This window comes from Aythya ferina (genome assembly GCF_964211825.1).
Source record: "Aythya ferina genome assembly, chromosome: 1".
Taxonomy (NCBI): Eukaryota; Metazoa; Chordata; class Aves; order Anseriformes; family Anatidae; genus Aythya; species Aythya ferina.
The window spans coordinates 136,166,693-136,182,633 of record NC_140296.1 but is presented as its reverse complement, the minus strand read 5'-3'; the positions used below and the strand labels follow the sequence as shown (position 1 = coordinate 136,182,633).

At 36.5% G+C, this 15,941-nt stretch overlaps 1 protein-coding gene across 2 annotated transcripts in view; it reads left to right on the top strand.

Moving 5' to 3' along the window:
- The window catches only part of LRP6 (LDL receptor related protein 6), a 124,555-nt gene that overhangs the window by 14,958 nt on the left and 93,656 nt on the right, over window positions 1–15,941 (top strand). The window lies entirely within an intron of this gene.

The following is a 15,941-nucleotide window of genomic DNA, read 5'->3' as shown; positions in this document are numbered from 1 at the left end:
GAAAAGCCATCAAAATGCCTGTAAATAGGCTTGTGCATCACTGCAGTGTCAAGTAACTAATTTTTTGGGAACGTTATTCCTTGTTAATGTTTATGCTTTATTGAAACAGCAAGAGAAATGAGACAAATAAATGCACTGTACTAAAAATATTTTGAGACGTGTTTTGGAATTTAACCAAAATTAACAGCAAGGTTGTTCTCTTCACTCTTCAGGGAATTTATCGGCGAAAAAAAGGGGGCTTGGAATAGCCCACTCTAGAACAGATTTGATTGTTCCCATTTCTCATTTCAGCCTCTAAATTTGACTTACAGTGTCATCTTTTTGTTCCAATTTTGGGACTAAGCTGTTGTTGACTAGTGGAATATCTTTGACACTGTGTAATCTTCTTACAGTTCATTTATTTGTAGTGTAGATATATTTATACTGTCTTTTTTTCCTGGACAAATAGGAAAATGAATCTCTTGTAATGTCATGTCAAGTAAGTTTTTCAGTCAGCTGGCTGGGGGGAGAAATTAATGCATTATTTCCTTTGCAAAGATGAGGACTGCTTTATTTGCTTGCAGCTTCTTTATATTATAACCTGTTAACTTGTTTGAGTCTTTCCTTCACAAAAGATTTTTTTTTTAATATTTTGTTTGTTTGTTTTGTTTTTATTTTTTTGTCCAAAACATGGCTTTTTTCCCAAGCTTTGTAGGAATGCTATATCCCGAATATTTTCCTCTCCAGTTTCAGTAGGCCTTTGATGGTATATTAACAGGAAAAATGTTTCATTTGCATTACTTATATTTTTAGCTTTGGAAATAACAAAAAGGATAAACTTACTCTTTTCCTCGCTCTTTACTACTTAAAAATTAGAGCCAGTGATACCACAAGTTTTATTTTTCTAGATTCTAAAACCATTTAAGTATATAAGAAAAGATGCAACAACTTGTGCCCCTTTCACCCACCATCCCAAAAGTGAGAGAGATGGGAGGAAAAATAGTCAAAATGTTTTTGATTTGTCTTGCAACCAGAGAGATGGTGATCCTTATTAGTAAGGAATAACACACTCTTGTAAAGCTGGTCTTTTTTAGTAGAATATTTGTATTTTTCAAATATACCCAGTAATATGTTCAGTGATCAAAACTAGATGATTGCATACTCTTGCACTCTTTCAAAATGCTTAGCTCAAAGAGAAACTACAAGAAAAAGAGTGAAATAGATCAAAGGTAAAGTGAACTCATAACTTTTTCCATACTGATGATCTGTTAAATCAATAGAGTAAACACTTCAATAAACCTGAATTTAAAAACAAACAAAAAAACAAAACAAACACTGTAATTGAAAGACAAGATTTTTTTTTTTCTTTTTCTAGATCTTTGCAGAAGTCACTTTGTAAGTTGTTATATTAAGGGTATATTTTAGGGAGATAGGAAGGTAATGCAGTAATATATCCACTTTCTGTCTTACCATACTGCAGTATGTATGTGTATGTATGCAGTATGGTATAAATAAATAAATAAATTGCATTCCTTGTATGCAATTTTATGGCAGAAAACCTTTCAGCTTTTAATAAAGCTGATCACATTGCAGAGTTTCCTCTAATGCTTGAAATTATGGGTGGAAAGGTGTGTTTAAAAAAAAAGAAAAAGAAAAAGAAAAAAATCCCCAAACTGTTTCTGTATGTGTTCTTCTTTCACTAATATTTACACTTTCTTCTAGCCCTGTAAATATCTTTTGGTTTCACACTGTTGCCTGGCAGACAGTGGTAGGAATAAGCCATAAAAGGATCTAAAAATAGTTAATAAAATATGAAATTTGGAAAAACAAAACCCCTTTCATTTTCCTGCAGTCTAGTCCATCTCCTCTTATGTACAGTTGATGATTTTTCCAGATACAGATTTATGAACTTGTGCAATTCATCAAAATAAATGATTTAGCAGCAAAATTTACACTAAGATTGTTATTACTCACAAGCTCCATTTTTAATTGAAGTTTGACAAATATAGTTGATTGCAGATATATAAAGTATTTCATGATCATGTTGAATTTAGTACCAAAATGTATTTGTCTGTTCTGTGCTTGGGTATATATGTGTATTTTCTATCCATATTTTTCTTACTAAAAACATGTGAAAGTCTGCTTTGAAATAAAACCTTAAGAACAATATAAGCCAGCACAAATATGCAGTAATGAATAATGTGTTTTCTTGGCAGTGTCCCATGTAGAAAAAAATAGTGTTTCGCCAACCCTCTGGTCTTTTCAGCAACCTGTCTGTTGTAGGATACTTAGCCATCGCTCGCTGAAGGTCTTTACCCAGTACTTACTCTTCTGAAGAACGTGACTCTTCTTTTTCGGAGCATACTACAGCAACAGTAATGGTATTAAAGAATAACTAGTTTGGGGACCCTTTGCTACCACTGCCAAAACCATCTGTTAATTGTATGTGAGGTTATATGTGTAATTGTGAAATAGCATCGTAGAAATTAGACTTGACGCTCATGTCCGCTATCAATAATAAGTAATACATTCACTAATGGAAAATATTTCTCAATTGATAGTTGCGACACAGCCCCCAAGTCTAATTTTTACTCTGATATTTTTCTCTAGGAAGTCATCAGAATCTAAAATGTCTGGACTCTTCTTACTGACCATCTCCTGTGTTTGTTCTCAACTTGGAGCTTTTTATTTCTCTTTTTTATATGCTACAACTTATTTTGCAGTTTATCGTTCTGTTTTCTTGACAGTCAATTAAATATTGTGTGTGTACACATGGTAAAGAATGAAGAGGAAGGGAATGGGGTGCTTGTTCAGCCTTCTTCTGAAGTGGACTGAGGGTTTTCAGGGCTGGTTCAGGAAGGCTTCTGGTTGCTTGTCATCCTTTCTGAAACTGTATATTTCTGAACAGTGTTAAACATAAGACCCTCTTAATAAGATCAACAACTGTGCATAATGCATACTCTGAAACTTCATTATTGACTTTTGCCAAGGGAAGAAGACCAGGTGGTAGACCACCCCATGTGCAGAAGAGCATCATATTTAGGAATGGCTTGCATGAAAATAGAGCACGGGGAAGAGAGGTTTTTCTGCTTCAGTATTTATGATGGGGAAAAAAAAGTCATATCTATTCAGATTCTTGAGCAAGTACTGCTTGAAAATGCAGTATTGTAAATTTGTACTTCTGTTTTTTCTTATTTTACTTGTACCACCATTTTGTCCTCAGGGAAGAGACTTCATTATCATCATTACAGTTCCTCCCCAAACTGCCCTTTAGACAACTTGATCAGCTTTCTTCATAGGAAGCACTATCAAAATGAACTGGTTTTTCTCACTTCTACATGTATTGTTCACCCCAAAGGGAATGTTAAGTGCCTTCTAGAAGTGCTGACTAATTGCTTACTTTTCAGGACACGTTTTAAATCAAGTGACTCTATAGAGTTACTTTAATTGTTCAACTCTTGTAAGGCTTTCAGGTTGTAAAGGTTTCAGTTAATGAATGGAATTAAGAGTACAAAGAACTACAATACTTTTTATGACAGCTGAAGTTGATTTTTGGAATTAAGTACTTTACATGTTGGGGAGGATGTTCAGATTCAACGTGCAACCCTCCCCCGGCAGACATTTCAATTTTTTTTTATCTAAAATCTTTCCAGGGAATACATATAGTTTCTTTGTTATATGGACCTGTTTTTTTCGTTTGAAAGCTGGCAACTTACACCTAAGTGTAAGCACAAAAAAATTCTTGCAGTTTCAATACAGGCATTACATCTACACATCATAACAAAAGATCCATGGGAACTGGTGGTATTTGTTGTGGAGTTGTGGATGTTATAAAAACAATATAAGAAAAGGAAAGCAGTTCTAATAACAGTTACAGCATATTTGATATTGACAAAACAAAAAAGATTTCAACACCAAAAACATTTTGGTAATAAAAAAATCACAATTTCTTTGTAAGACTTCAATTAAGGTTTTTTTTTTTGTTTGTTTACATACAAGTCAGTATTATCTAAAATTACTTTAGATGTAAATCCCAATAATAATGTGAGTAACAGAAGGCTTTGCTTCGTGCCTTCTCTCGCCTGATGCCACATCTCCCTTGAGCAGATTGCATCTGGCTGAAAATATTTATGGTACTCCTCCACTGCTACTGACATGTTTCACTGGCAGCAGATTAGTGCACTCTGCTTATTTTTTTTGGTGTATAACCTAGCCTGTGACAATCATGAGTTAATTCTGAGGTTTTATAGGTGACTTATATGAAAGTATTAAGCTGATATGAAATCTGCAGACTGTTGTGGTGTAGGCACATCAGTTTATAAGGTGTATTTAATCTTCACCTAAAGAAGCTTTGTTTATCAGAAGACGTTGGTTGCAAATACAGCCCTCTTCATAGGTTTGTTCATTTCCATTACTGTCAGTATCAGAACGTTGAGGCTTTTAAGTCCTTTTTTTAGATGAAAGGCTGTGGCTCAGGGAAAAAAAAAAGTAATTCTGATAACTGCTGGGAGGTTAAAGACAAAATTGTGATATATTTTTTTTTTTGTTTTGGTTTGGTTTGGTTTGGTTTGTTTTTTTTTGGTGACTTAAAGATAAAGCTAACCCAGAAGATTGCAATGGTATTGCACAGGTTGTCCTGATAACACTATATCAGGAGTGGCCTGCCTTGGCTCTTGAGCTGCATTTAACTCCTGAAAGATCTAAAATGCAACAGTGGTGCCACTAGTAATTGGATGATGCTAGCACAGGGGCTGTTGGGTGATCTGAAACTCTTGGCACGGGAGACTGCAAATCAGAGAAGATTGCCGAGGCCAAGACTCCTGCATGATGCAAAGCCTAACAGCATGTGAAGCCTTAGCCTGTGGGAGACTAGCATGGCATCTGAAATGTCCTTGCCATCTTCTCCAGAACTAGTAGAGCTCCTTGCTTCTGAAGTATGAGGTGTTCAGGTTTTAGCTCTTGATCTTACGAAGATGTGTGGCTTCTGAGAACATGATCAGACATTATTCAGATATGGTAATGGTGTTGAATGCTAGCACTTTTAGCTTTTTTAAATTTGAACATCATTGACAGTCTGTTCATTCTGAACCATTTTTTCACAAGACTTCACAAGGTTTGTCTGCGGTTTGTCATATATGGTTCATGCGATTCAGGCTTCCAGTCCATTGCTAGGGTAATTCTGTGTGCCAGGATACCCAAATTGTGAAGGTATGATTTTATTGCACAACTCAAAATATTCATGACATTCTCTTCTCTTTTTGTCTCCTCTGAAGGAGGAGGTGAAGGAAGGTAACCAGAAAGTAACCAGAAACCCATGTATGTAAAACAGCAAAGGCTTGGAGAGGTGACCTCTCTTGTAAATCTTGCTGTGCTGGTTTTAGATGCTGCTTCCACTGACTGCCTATTTTCATCCTACTGCCAGAGGTTGCCAGGAACTCAGAGGAACATGCCAAGATGTTTTCCTTGCTTTTCAGGCATTTAACTTAGTTTTCTCTATTTGTGGAAGGAGATGAAACAGATTTGGCTTGTTAGAAATAAAACTAGAGTGCACAGAGTTGATTTGTAAAGGGTGAATGTATGTTGTTCTTAAAGACTCAGGTACCATAAAGTTATAGGTGCTTTTAGCTCAAGGCAAGTTTGGAAATAAGCTTTCATCCCTACCTCCTTTGTTAAGTGCTTGGGCTAGAAAATGAGACTGTGGACTGGATCAGTTGAGGGCTGTGCTTTGCCTTCTGCCAACTTCACTGTGAATAAAGTAGTAGCATCTTGAAACACTGCAATTTGTCAAAACCTTGAGTTCATTGTTGGTGTGTTTTTTCTTCCTTTTTTTTTTTTTTTTTTCACTTGGTGTTTTGAGATTTGGATTTGTGCCAATTAGACTTGTGGATACGGTATTTTACATGATAGTCTATCGACAATTTATTAAGGTCACATTCAGGAAGATGGTTAAGCCTGTTAACATGTACCTTAATGTTGGAGTGGTAAGGGTGATAAGAACTGGTAAAATCGATGTGAGTTGGCCTGAACTATCAATGTATACTTCAGAAGTTTACATGTAGTGTTTGTTTAGTGAGTTAGAACCACGTATTTAAAATGAGGTAGTAATTTCTGGTCTGCGTGAATAACCTCTGGTGATGAGTCTTTGGGCATGCTTCTTTTTATCTGCATTTTCAATCCCTACAATTATATCCTAGCATCTAAGTCTAGACTATGAAACTAGACTGTTGTATTAAAAATAAAAATAAAAATTGTGTACAAACAAGTTTTCACTAACCGTGTTTTGAATGAAGCTTTATACTGAGTGTACACAGGGAAAGTTATTTTTAAAATCGTGATTTTATACTTCTAGTAAGCATTACTAGCTAGCACGTTAATTAAAACATATTTGTTCATACACCTTTAAAAAATAAAATGATCCTAATATACCTTTTAATAACTATTAACAGGAACTCAAAGGGGCCATACTAATTTACAGCAGAAAGATGTGATCTGAAGTATTGTTCATTCTGTGTTCTTGCTTAAGAAGTTCAAAGTAGTGTTCTTGTAGGGAAAGCAGAGTGGATTTAAAGGAATGTCTGCGATATTTCTGGGGAGAAGGCCAGAGTAAAACAAAACAGTCTTCCTCTCCCAACTCCTCAAATACAATTTGGACGTGTTTATCAGGAAATCATTAGCTTAGAGGCCATGACATGCACTGGTAGCCCATTCATGTAGTAGAGAAAGAGCTTGCAATTGCTCAGTAGAAAAACAAACAAATGGCAACTGACTCAGCATAACAATTGGAAATTGCTGTAAGAAATTATTCTTATACCTCAGTTTAGGGAAAAGTTTTGGTTTTAATCTCTTTACCATATTGAGGCAGGATATTTTAGATTTTTTATGAAAATGATGATGAGCCTTATAGACAATGTGCACTGAAGCAGATCTACACCAGAAGAATGTTATTTGCAAAACTATCCTGCAGTGAATACAGCTCACTGCAGTGCATTTTAAACTTACTTTGTTCATTCTGCGACCATCATCTTCCCTTTTTACATAAGCTTCACTGGCAAAAACACACTTTTTGCCATAATCTGAGTTTGTGCTCCAAATTTTTGCTGCAATATTTTGGCCTACATGCTGTACACCTCTGAAGTGCATTTGTAACAACCAGCAGAAATATATAAGATAGAGTCTGCCTTAGTCACAGCAGGTATGAGGAGTGTAGTAGTTTTGTGTCTGAGTTGTTAATGAGTCTGCTTTTTATGGGGTTAGGGAGTATGGAGACAGAAGGAATGTCAGAGGAAAAAAAATCTTCATTTAAAATTGAGACAAGGTTGGTTTTGGGTTTTTATACCTCACAGCATTTGGGGAAGTGACTGAAATATGTCCATCTTAGAGTGTAAAGTTTGGTCCAAAGTTTAGACCAAAGGATTTGATTTGTATTGTAGAAAACAGAGCAGAAAGTCAGCTTTGTTTCTTTGGGCAGTATTTTGTGGAGGAAGTTGATTGTTGAATTTATTTTGTTGACAAAAAAAGTTTGATTTATTACTCGTTTCTTGAAAATAGATGATAAATTCTCTTGCTAGCATGATTTGAAACAGACTGATCATATTCTTTAAATAAATTATGGATTAAATTTATTTTATTTTATTTAAAAATCACAGCACTCAGCTGTATGAAAGTTCAGCATGATTAACAAAGGAAAAAAATGTCTACAGAAGAACCATCTTTATTTGGCTGCATTCCTGGAAAAAATAAGACTATCCCTGTGGAGAAAGAGTATATTTTGGTACCGTCTTCTCTGTAAAACGGTCAGATAAAATGTCATGGGATAATACATTGTACAGAGGATGTTGAGCAAATACAATTTTTTACAGTGCAGCTAGTAAGAAAGGAAGACATACTGGAGACATAAATTTTGAGTGGTCCTAATAAAATATCTATAATAATTGCATATGGAATTTATGTTTATAGACCCCAGGATAGGAGAAGATGGTTTGCATTACAGTCAATATGCCAGGGTGCTGAGTTGGGTCGGTATTTGAAGCAGTACAGTTCCACTGCTTCACTATCACAGAATCACAGAATCACAGAATTTTCTAGGTTGGAAGAGACCTCAAGGTCATCGAGTCCAACCTCTGACCTAACGCTAACAGTCCCCACTAAACCATTTCCCTAAGCTCTACATCTAAACGTCTTTTAAAGACCTCCAGGGATGGTGACTCCACCACTTCCCTGGGCAGCCTGTTCCAGTGCCTCACAACCCTTTCAGTGAAGAAGTTCTTCCTAACATCTAACCTAAAACTCCCCTGGCTCAACTTAAGCCCACTCCCCCTCGTCCTGTCACCAGGCACGTGGGAGAACAGGCCAACCCCCACCTCGCTACAGCCTCCCTTGAGGTACCTATAAAGAGCGATAAGGTCGCCCCTGAGCCTCCTCTTCTCCAGGCTGAACAAGCCCAGCTCCCTCAGCCGCTCCTCGTAGGACTTGTTCTCCAGGCCCCTCACCAGCTTTGTCGCCCTTCTCTGCACCCGCTCAAGCACCTCCATGTCCTTCTTGTAGCGAGGGGCCCAAAACTGAATACAGTACTCGAGGTGCGGCCTCACCAGAGCCGAGTACAGGGGGACGATCACCTCCCTAGCCCTGCTGGTCACACTGTTCCTGATACAAGCCAGGATGCCGTTGGCCTTCTTGGCCACCTGAGCACACTGCTGGCTCATATTCAGCCACCTGAGCACACTGCTGGCTCATATTCAGACACTGCTGGCTCATATTCAGACTGTCTATCTATAAAAGACCTGAAAATGAGCTGAGCAAAGCAAAAGTTTGTGCTTTGAATTTCTGCTTGATGCTCGGAGAAATAATTATCACTTTTAACTCTGTTGTATTATTATAGTCTACCTGTCAAATTTCCAGTCCATCCATTTCATTAGTTGGTGACAGCCCCCTTGGAAGTTGTTTGTAAAACATCTGGCTAAGGTGTGGGCATTTCATAATAAAGCAAAGCAATAGAAAAACCTAAGCCTTGTCTGTGGGAGCTGCTTCAGATGGACCAGTGATGCTATTTCACACTAGTATTCTGGATTTTAAGTTGTGTGCTTTAAATGCACATGTCTGGGTGAGAATGTGAATGTGTATGTAATATGTATTTGTGGTGCCTGTCTAGTTAGTTGTATCTTATAATTGAAACATGCTAGTTGTGTTGTACTTTAAAATAAAAGAAAAATAAATAAAATAAATCCAACAGGGGAAAAAAACAGCAAAATCAGAATCATGGAAATATTTTTTTTTCCCCTTGGACTGATGAGTAGTAATAGAAAGAATACTAAAATATTTTCTAGACCTTAATGTTTAATTAGAATCCTCTACTATTATTCTCTTCAAAATTGTCAACATCCATTCTGGATCTCTTTCCCCCTGCCCCCCTCCCTCCACGCCCCAGTTCACGTACTTTACATTTTCATTTCTCATGGGAACATTGTTATTTTTTACTTTTACATCTTAATTCCATGTTTCAGCATAAAATATTACTTATAATAAGTTTCCTCTGTCACTTCAAGCAAAAAGTGGTAAAGATAGGAGATTATGCAACTGAGAACACTGTTAAGACTGGTAAGTCTGAGTGTTTTTTCTAAATAAATCTATGCAAGTGTGAAATTTATTTTTCTTATTTAAAGGATAAGCATTATCTCTGCTCTAGCAGGTTGTAGTATTGTACTAAAAGAAATGTATATTTCAAATTAAGTTCATGCAATTCTCTTGCTGTGTATTGTAGTGATGCTTTCATTTGCTGTAGAATAAAACTCTTATCATTGTCTACATTTAAATGAACTTCTGAGTAAGCTAAAATATACTATTTTGATTTTTTTTTAATAATTATTTTTAGCATGCTTTTTTTTCTTACATTAAAAAAAAAAAAAAAAGATGCTTATCTTTCTGTGGAGAACACATTTGGATCTAAATTTAAGCCTGATTAGTCCAAGGTAAAAACTAATCAGGAAAAAAATTGCTCAAAAGGTATATGTGATATATAAAGCAGTGGGCTTCTGTAAGCCTCAAACTGTAAGGAGATCTTGCAAGAATGTCTTCAGGTGTGTAAAACAAAACTCACATATTTCTTGCTGTAAACACTTGGAAAGCAATGGAGCTCAAGTAGTTGGTAGCAATCCAGAGTTGTCTGTTTTTGTTGGGGTGGGGAGCAGGAGGGAAATTGCTGCTTTACCTTACTGTAAGGTCTGACTTAAATGTTCCATTAACTATATAAAGTGTCGTGTGTTGATTTTACTGTGCTTTCCTGATTAAACAATATGTCATTTTATTGTCGTAGTCTGACACGCTATTTTAAACAGTATTAAATGCTGTGCTTATTGTGGCCAGAAATGATCTTTGGAGGTTCTGACTGAGAATGTCTATCGGCCCCGAGGCATGCATAAAACTAGTTGCTCCACTGAGGGGAATGATTGCTGAATGCGATGCTCAAGCCAGCACTCATCATTGAGTTGGCAGACTCAGAGCTTCTTGGCTAAAGAGTCAACAGTGAAACCAGAGATTTGCTTTAGTAAAGGTCTGATCGCTGCTCATAACCACTAAAAGCTTGAGTATTAAATAAATTATATAGGCCTAATCATCATTTTATAGCTACAAACCAAATTTGGATTTAAAGAGATGGGTACTATGAAAGCATGAAAGTACAATGTGTTCTTGAGGTTTGACAGAAATTTCTTACTTAACTGGAGAAGAATTGTCTTCTTGCATTAAAATGTACTTCTTTTTCGAGACAGAAATGAGACTTGGAATACTGTGAGTTCCTTAACAGAGTTCTCTATATAAATGTATTTATTTTAGCTTCATTAAAATCAAAGAAATTTTGTCAGCTAATGTAACCAGAGCGTTCTGCCCACAGTTCAGTAAGTATCTGAGGGATAACCTTGTTGGTAACTTTGAAACAGAGAGGAGCTTTTTCATGCCATGTCCCAAGCTGCCTGATGTTGATCAGACCCTCTATATGCCATGGCCCTGCTGTTGCCTGTTCTGTCTTCTCTAACTAAATAAAAAGGGAAATCCAGGTCAGAGGAAAACAGCAAATGTGTTGGCTTTCCAATGTCCATTGGGACATACCTGAACTGAAGCCAACCAATGACTAGGAGAAAGGCTCAGTGACTTTGAGTTTTGATGGGCTTTATGGTCATCCAGGGGCTCTACAGATACAGAGACAGAAGTTTTCCTATTTTCTTCAATGAGAATAGGATTATAGATGCCAAAAGGCCACCCTTGCAACAGGGTGGGAAGATTAAGATTTTTGAGCTCTGGTTCTTATTTAAAATCTTTGTCTCTGTCACTCTTCTTTTGAAGCCTGGGCCTATGCAAACAACTGCTAGTAATCTCAAGTTGAAGTTTTCATTGGTGGCTGTGAAAGTATTAGGCTTCTTCTGTGACTCTCCAAAACACAAAATGGAGACAGACTGTGCATTTGCGTAGTTTGGGACTCTTTCCTGCCACCTGCATGGTTTGTAAAATCTTCCAAAAATCTCACTCATCCCCTTTGTCTTCTGTATAAACCACATTTTAAAAGCTCCCTTAGAGAATTTGACGTGTTATACCCTAGAAATGCATGACCTCAGCCAAAACTTGAGTAAAGAGAAGTGACTTTGTAAAGATGGTGGGCTACGTTATGTTTGCACACACATGCATGCAGATGGTTGTTGACATGTGTGTATGTGTGTATGCATATTTTATCTGTGGAGTTCACACTAGTGTGAATATTAACAGTACATATACCAAATGATCTACAAATAGGAGGTATCTGAAATCTGCTACAGAAGTTGTTCAGTTAAAAATTGAACAGAACTGCAGAAGAACTTTGGGTGCAAGTCTTTCAGAGGCTAAACCCTTTATATTTTATCTGGTGACCTTCTTAGTCATATATTATTTGACTGTTAAGTTGATCTTGACAGGACTATTCCTACAAAATTAAAAATGTACTCAAGTGTTTTGAAGGACCCAAGCTGGAAACTGCTGGATACCAAGCAGTTTTTGGTCCTGAAGCTAAGAGGCTGAAGTAGTTGACAGTGTTTTGGAAGGATAAAAAGATGAAAAGACAAACTTAGTTTCTTACAAGGAAGTAGATGCTCTAAGAAGTAACTATGAAGATTAAAAGTAAGATTTGTCATATTGGGAAAAGCTGTCTGACAGCTCTTTTACAGGCTACCAGAAGTCCTATATTTAAAACTAGACAGGAAAGAAAGTGACTCTGAAAAATACAATAAACTAAAATAGACCATTTTTGAAATCAAGCAGACTATCATCCATGTTAGTTACTTTATATTTAAACCTTTATTTGAGTTCTGCCTGTCATATTACACATTAAAAAGTCTAATCTTAGGCTTCTGCTCGTGAATGATTTGGCGTAAGACTCTTCTATTGTTAATTTCCAAGTCTGAGTTTGCTTAGGAATTGTCATCCCTGAATTCACAATTGCCTGCTCCAGTAAGAAAAATAAATTATTTTGTGCAAACGAAAGTGTTTGCAGAATCAGTTAACTATAAAGTAAATTTATGAAGAGAATACAAAATTATTTTTAATATGCTATTTTTAAAGTTTATATTACAAAAATAGTTGTGCTCTATAAAATTTCTGCATGAGAATGGATAGTTAATGCAAATATTTGCATCTTGAAATAGGGAAAGATGAGAATTGTTAATACATATATCTCAAGATTATCTAATTTTTTCTCTCACTCTGCCACATTTCCCCCCACCATGTACACTATCCACTTTCTAGACCAAACCTTTCAGTTTTCTAACTATACTTTACATTCACTTATTGAGGGAATGTGTATAGCAAACACATGCCATGGGGATTTTTTTTTTTTTTCCTTCTTTGTTGAAGTTCTAGTTTCCAGAGCATCTTAAAGATGGCACTTAGAATCTGTCTTGTGAACTGCCTAATTTTTCAGGCTTGCTTGTTGTGGTAGACCATAAGGGTAGGATAGGTAAAATCACAGCATTAATAGTTATTTTGCCATAACAGTGTTGAGTATGCTGGTTTGGTAGAAGACAGTGTTTTTTCCACGAAGAGAGTTTGTGGCATTCCAGTGTCCAGACTTAAATGATTGTTTTCTTATTGCAGGACCTGGATGCTATATTAAAGTTCTTTTCACTAACTGCTGACTATTAACGGCAAGTGTTTTCCCTTGAGATGGTGAAGAATAAGATTGAGCTTAATCTATGTATTTTTCTCTTAAATAAGACCAAAATCATATTAAAAACAATGTAAAGAACAACTACTATCCCCTATTTAAGTATAAGCCAACTCTGGCTGATAAAACGGAGTTCTGGTGAGAATTTGAAAAATGCATGAGCTAGGTGATGAGAACAAGTATCAAATTGAGTGCTTGATGATTTTTAGTAAAATGATTGTTAAACTTTTTCTCTTTCTTGTGCATCCTTTTTTTGCAAATACATTGTTTGTGGTGAACCATGAAACTTGCCATTTTCACCATTCTCTTGCTTCTAGGTAAGTTTCTTATGGTGTGACCGTTGTCAAGAAATTTACAAAAACATGCAAGACACAGCTTGTCAAACATATGTTCAGTGACTGCTTGACTAATGTTCTTCTGATGGAAAAAGTTCTGGCTCCTTTTTTTAGAAACAATAAGAAAAATCTATGGGAACAGCTAGCCTTTTTATGACTGACTTTGAAGCAGTAACATGACTTGTTTCTCCATTTGAGGCTGTCCCTATGGAATTGTGATGTCACTAAGTTCTGGCATCTGTTTTCTCAGTGCTGTCGAGTGCCATGCATTAATCTTAACTAAGATAGTTTGGTGTTTTCTGTTGTGTGTCTGACTGCAGAATTGTCAGTCTTTTAAAAATAACTAACTAAATAAATGATGCTTTCCAAAATCATAAAGCGATGTGAATAGTCACTGTATCCAGGGAGTCAACAAATTTCAGGCAAGGAATGTACAGATCAAACCTTTTGACCTTCAGTCATTTCATTTCACTTAGGTTTACCCTGTTTGTGTAACTGAAGACTGTTTTAATGTAGTTGTGTTTCTAGCCGTGACACGAAATCATATGAGTTAATGAAGTGGTAATTATGGTCTGGTGTTATCTCCATCTAGGCACTAGCAGGCTGAGTTATGCAATTCACATACCCTGTTATATAGTGGATTTGATTACAACACCTTATTCAGTGTTTCAGCAACAGGAACTGTTGACAAGAATGGCCATGCCCAATTTTGTTTCAGAGCTGCTCCTGTGTCTTATTTATCCAAGACCTTTTTTTCGTGGAGAGATTTGTTACCCTGTTTAGAACTGAAATGCTTATTTTCTAATTAAAAAAAACAAAAAACAAAAAACATGCTCAGCTGGTGAATTCAGAGATGGTAGTAGGTATTTGTAGCATTCTGATTTGGGGCATGAAATTGCCCTTCATCAACAGTAAGAAGCTTAATAGTAGGAGGGTTTTTTTTTGTTGTTTGTTTGTTTGTTTGTTTGTTTGTTTTTCCATCTAGAATTCAGTTTTATTTTAGTCTTGATCTTTCTTTTACAGGTTTGACTGAATTCAAAGTCTGTGTCTAGTGCTGTGTATACTAACTTGAAGTAGGAAAGGATGAAAGTGGAATGGAAGGATGAAGGAAGCTCTAATTTAAATAAATAAAGACCTGTCTTGAGGAAAACGTGACTTGATAAAGCATTTTCCACAAAAACATGTGAACACCAAATCTCTGTTTTACTCCTTTCTTCCACTTTTTGGAACCCAAAATGATTTGCTACTCTTCCTCTTATCAGAAGTGGAGTTGACTTTGCATGTCAAAAAAACGAACTTTTTATTGTTTTGCCAATCACTTTTTCAAGTGTTCCTCTGCTTTTTCAGCCTTTAATCTGCATTGTAGTGTTGTCTTATGCCACTCTTGACATGTTTCAGAATGCATTGGATGAATTTGTTTAGAGAAACAGTTCTCTCTCTCTCTCTCTTTTTTTTTTTGCTTTTGCTTTTGTTTGTCTTCAGAACCACAGCAGTGGGCAAAATGTGTCAGCAGAAGTAAGCTGAATGATTCCACAGACAAACTCTTCTCACTGCCAAAAGAAAAATAACATTCAATTGAACCGCTGTTTTAATGGTAATGGTATATGCAATTCAGATATAAATTTATCTTCCCAGATCGGCAAAGATTTCCAAGGTAACTGTGAGTGAGCTGGATGTACTGTACTGGAATACTTGTTCATAAACATAGGCTTTTTTTTTTTAAGGATTTTTCTATTTTATATAAAAACATTCAAGTAGAATAGTGTGTGTGGTTTGTGGAATGATTGTGGGAATAATATGTTTACCTATACATGAAAATGATAGGCTGGGACTTAAGTCTATTTGGAGGCACCTGTGGTCTCGTGCACTTGGTCGGCTAGTTGGTGGGTAGAGGGTGCATGTGTGCCCACCCGTGGCACAGAACTGCGTGACTGACTATTTCTAGCTGCAAGAAGTGGACTGAACAACTTGCACAGGAGATGGTCTGATCTGCTCTGTATAGGCTACAGGATGCCTTTTCAAAGTGTTGAAGCCCACAGGCTCAGGTTGAAGCCGAGGTGATTGGGAGATGGTGACTTGATGGCAAAGTGTGACTCCTTTCATCCAGGTCTTGTATATTCTCAGATTTTTGACCTTTCTTTGGAGATCACAAAAACCATGTCAGTCAAGCAGCTGATATTTTGGTTTTGTCCCCTTGTAGTGCTGAGAAAGCTCCCCAAGCACTGCAGTTGGGCATCTAGTGCGAGGACACCTGGGGCCTATGGGGGTACAGAACAAGTCATAACGTGCAGTTTTGTTATTTAACTGTGGATGTCTTCTGAACTAGATCATAGTATCAGCCTAGTAGTGAGAAGATATTTGTTTTACAGAAAGTTATTGAGATTCTAGAACATAAAGGTGGTTGTTGTGGAGTGTTGTGTGGCTGTGTTTATAAGGGAAATATTTCT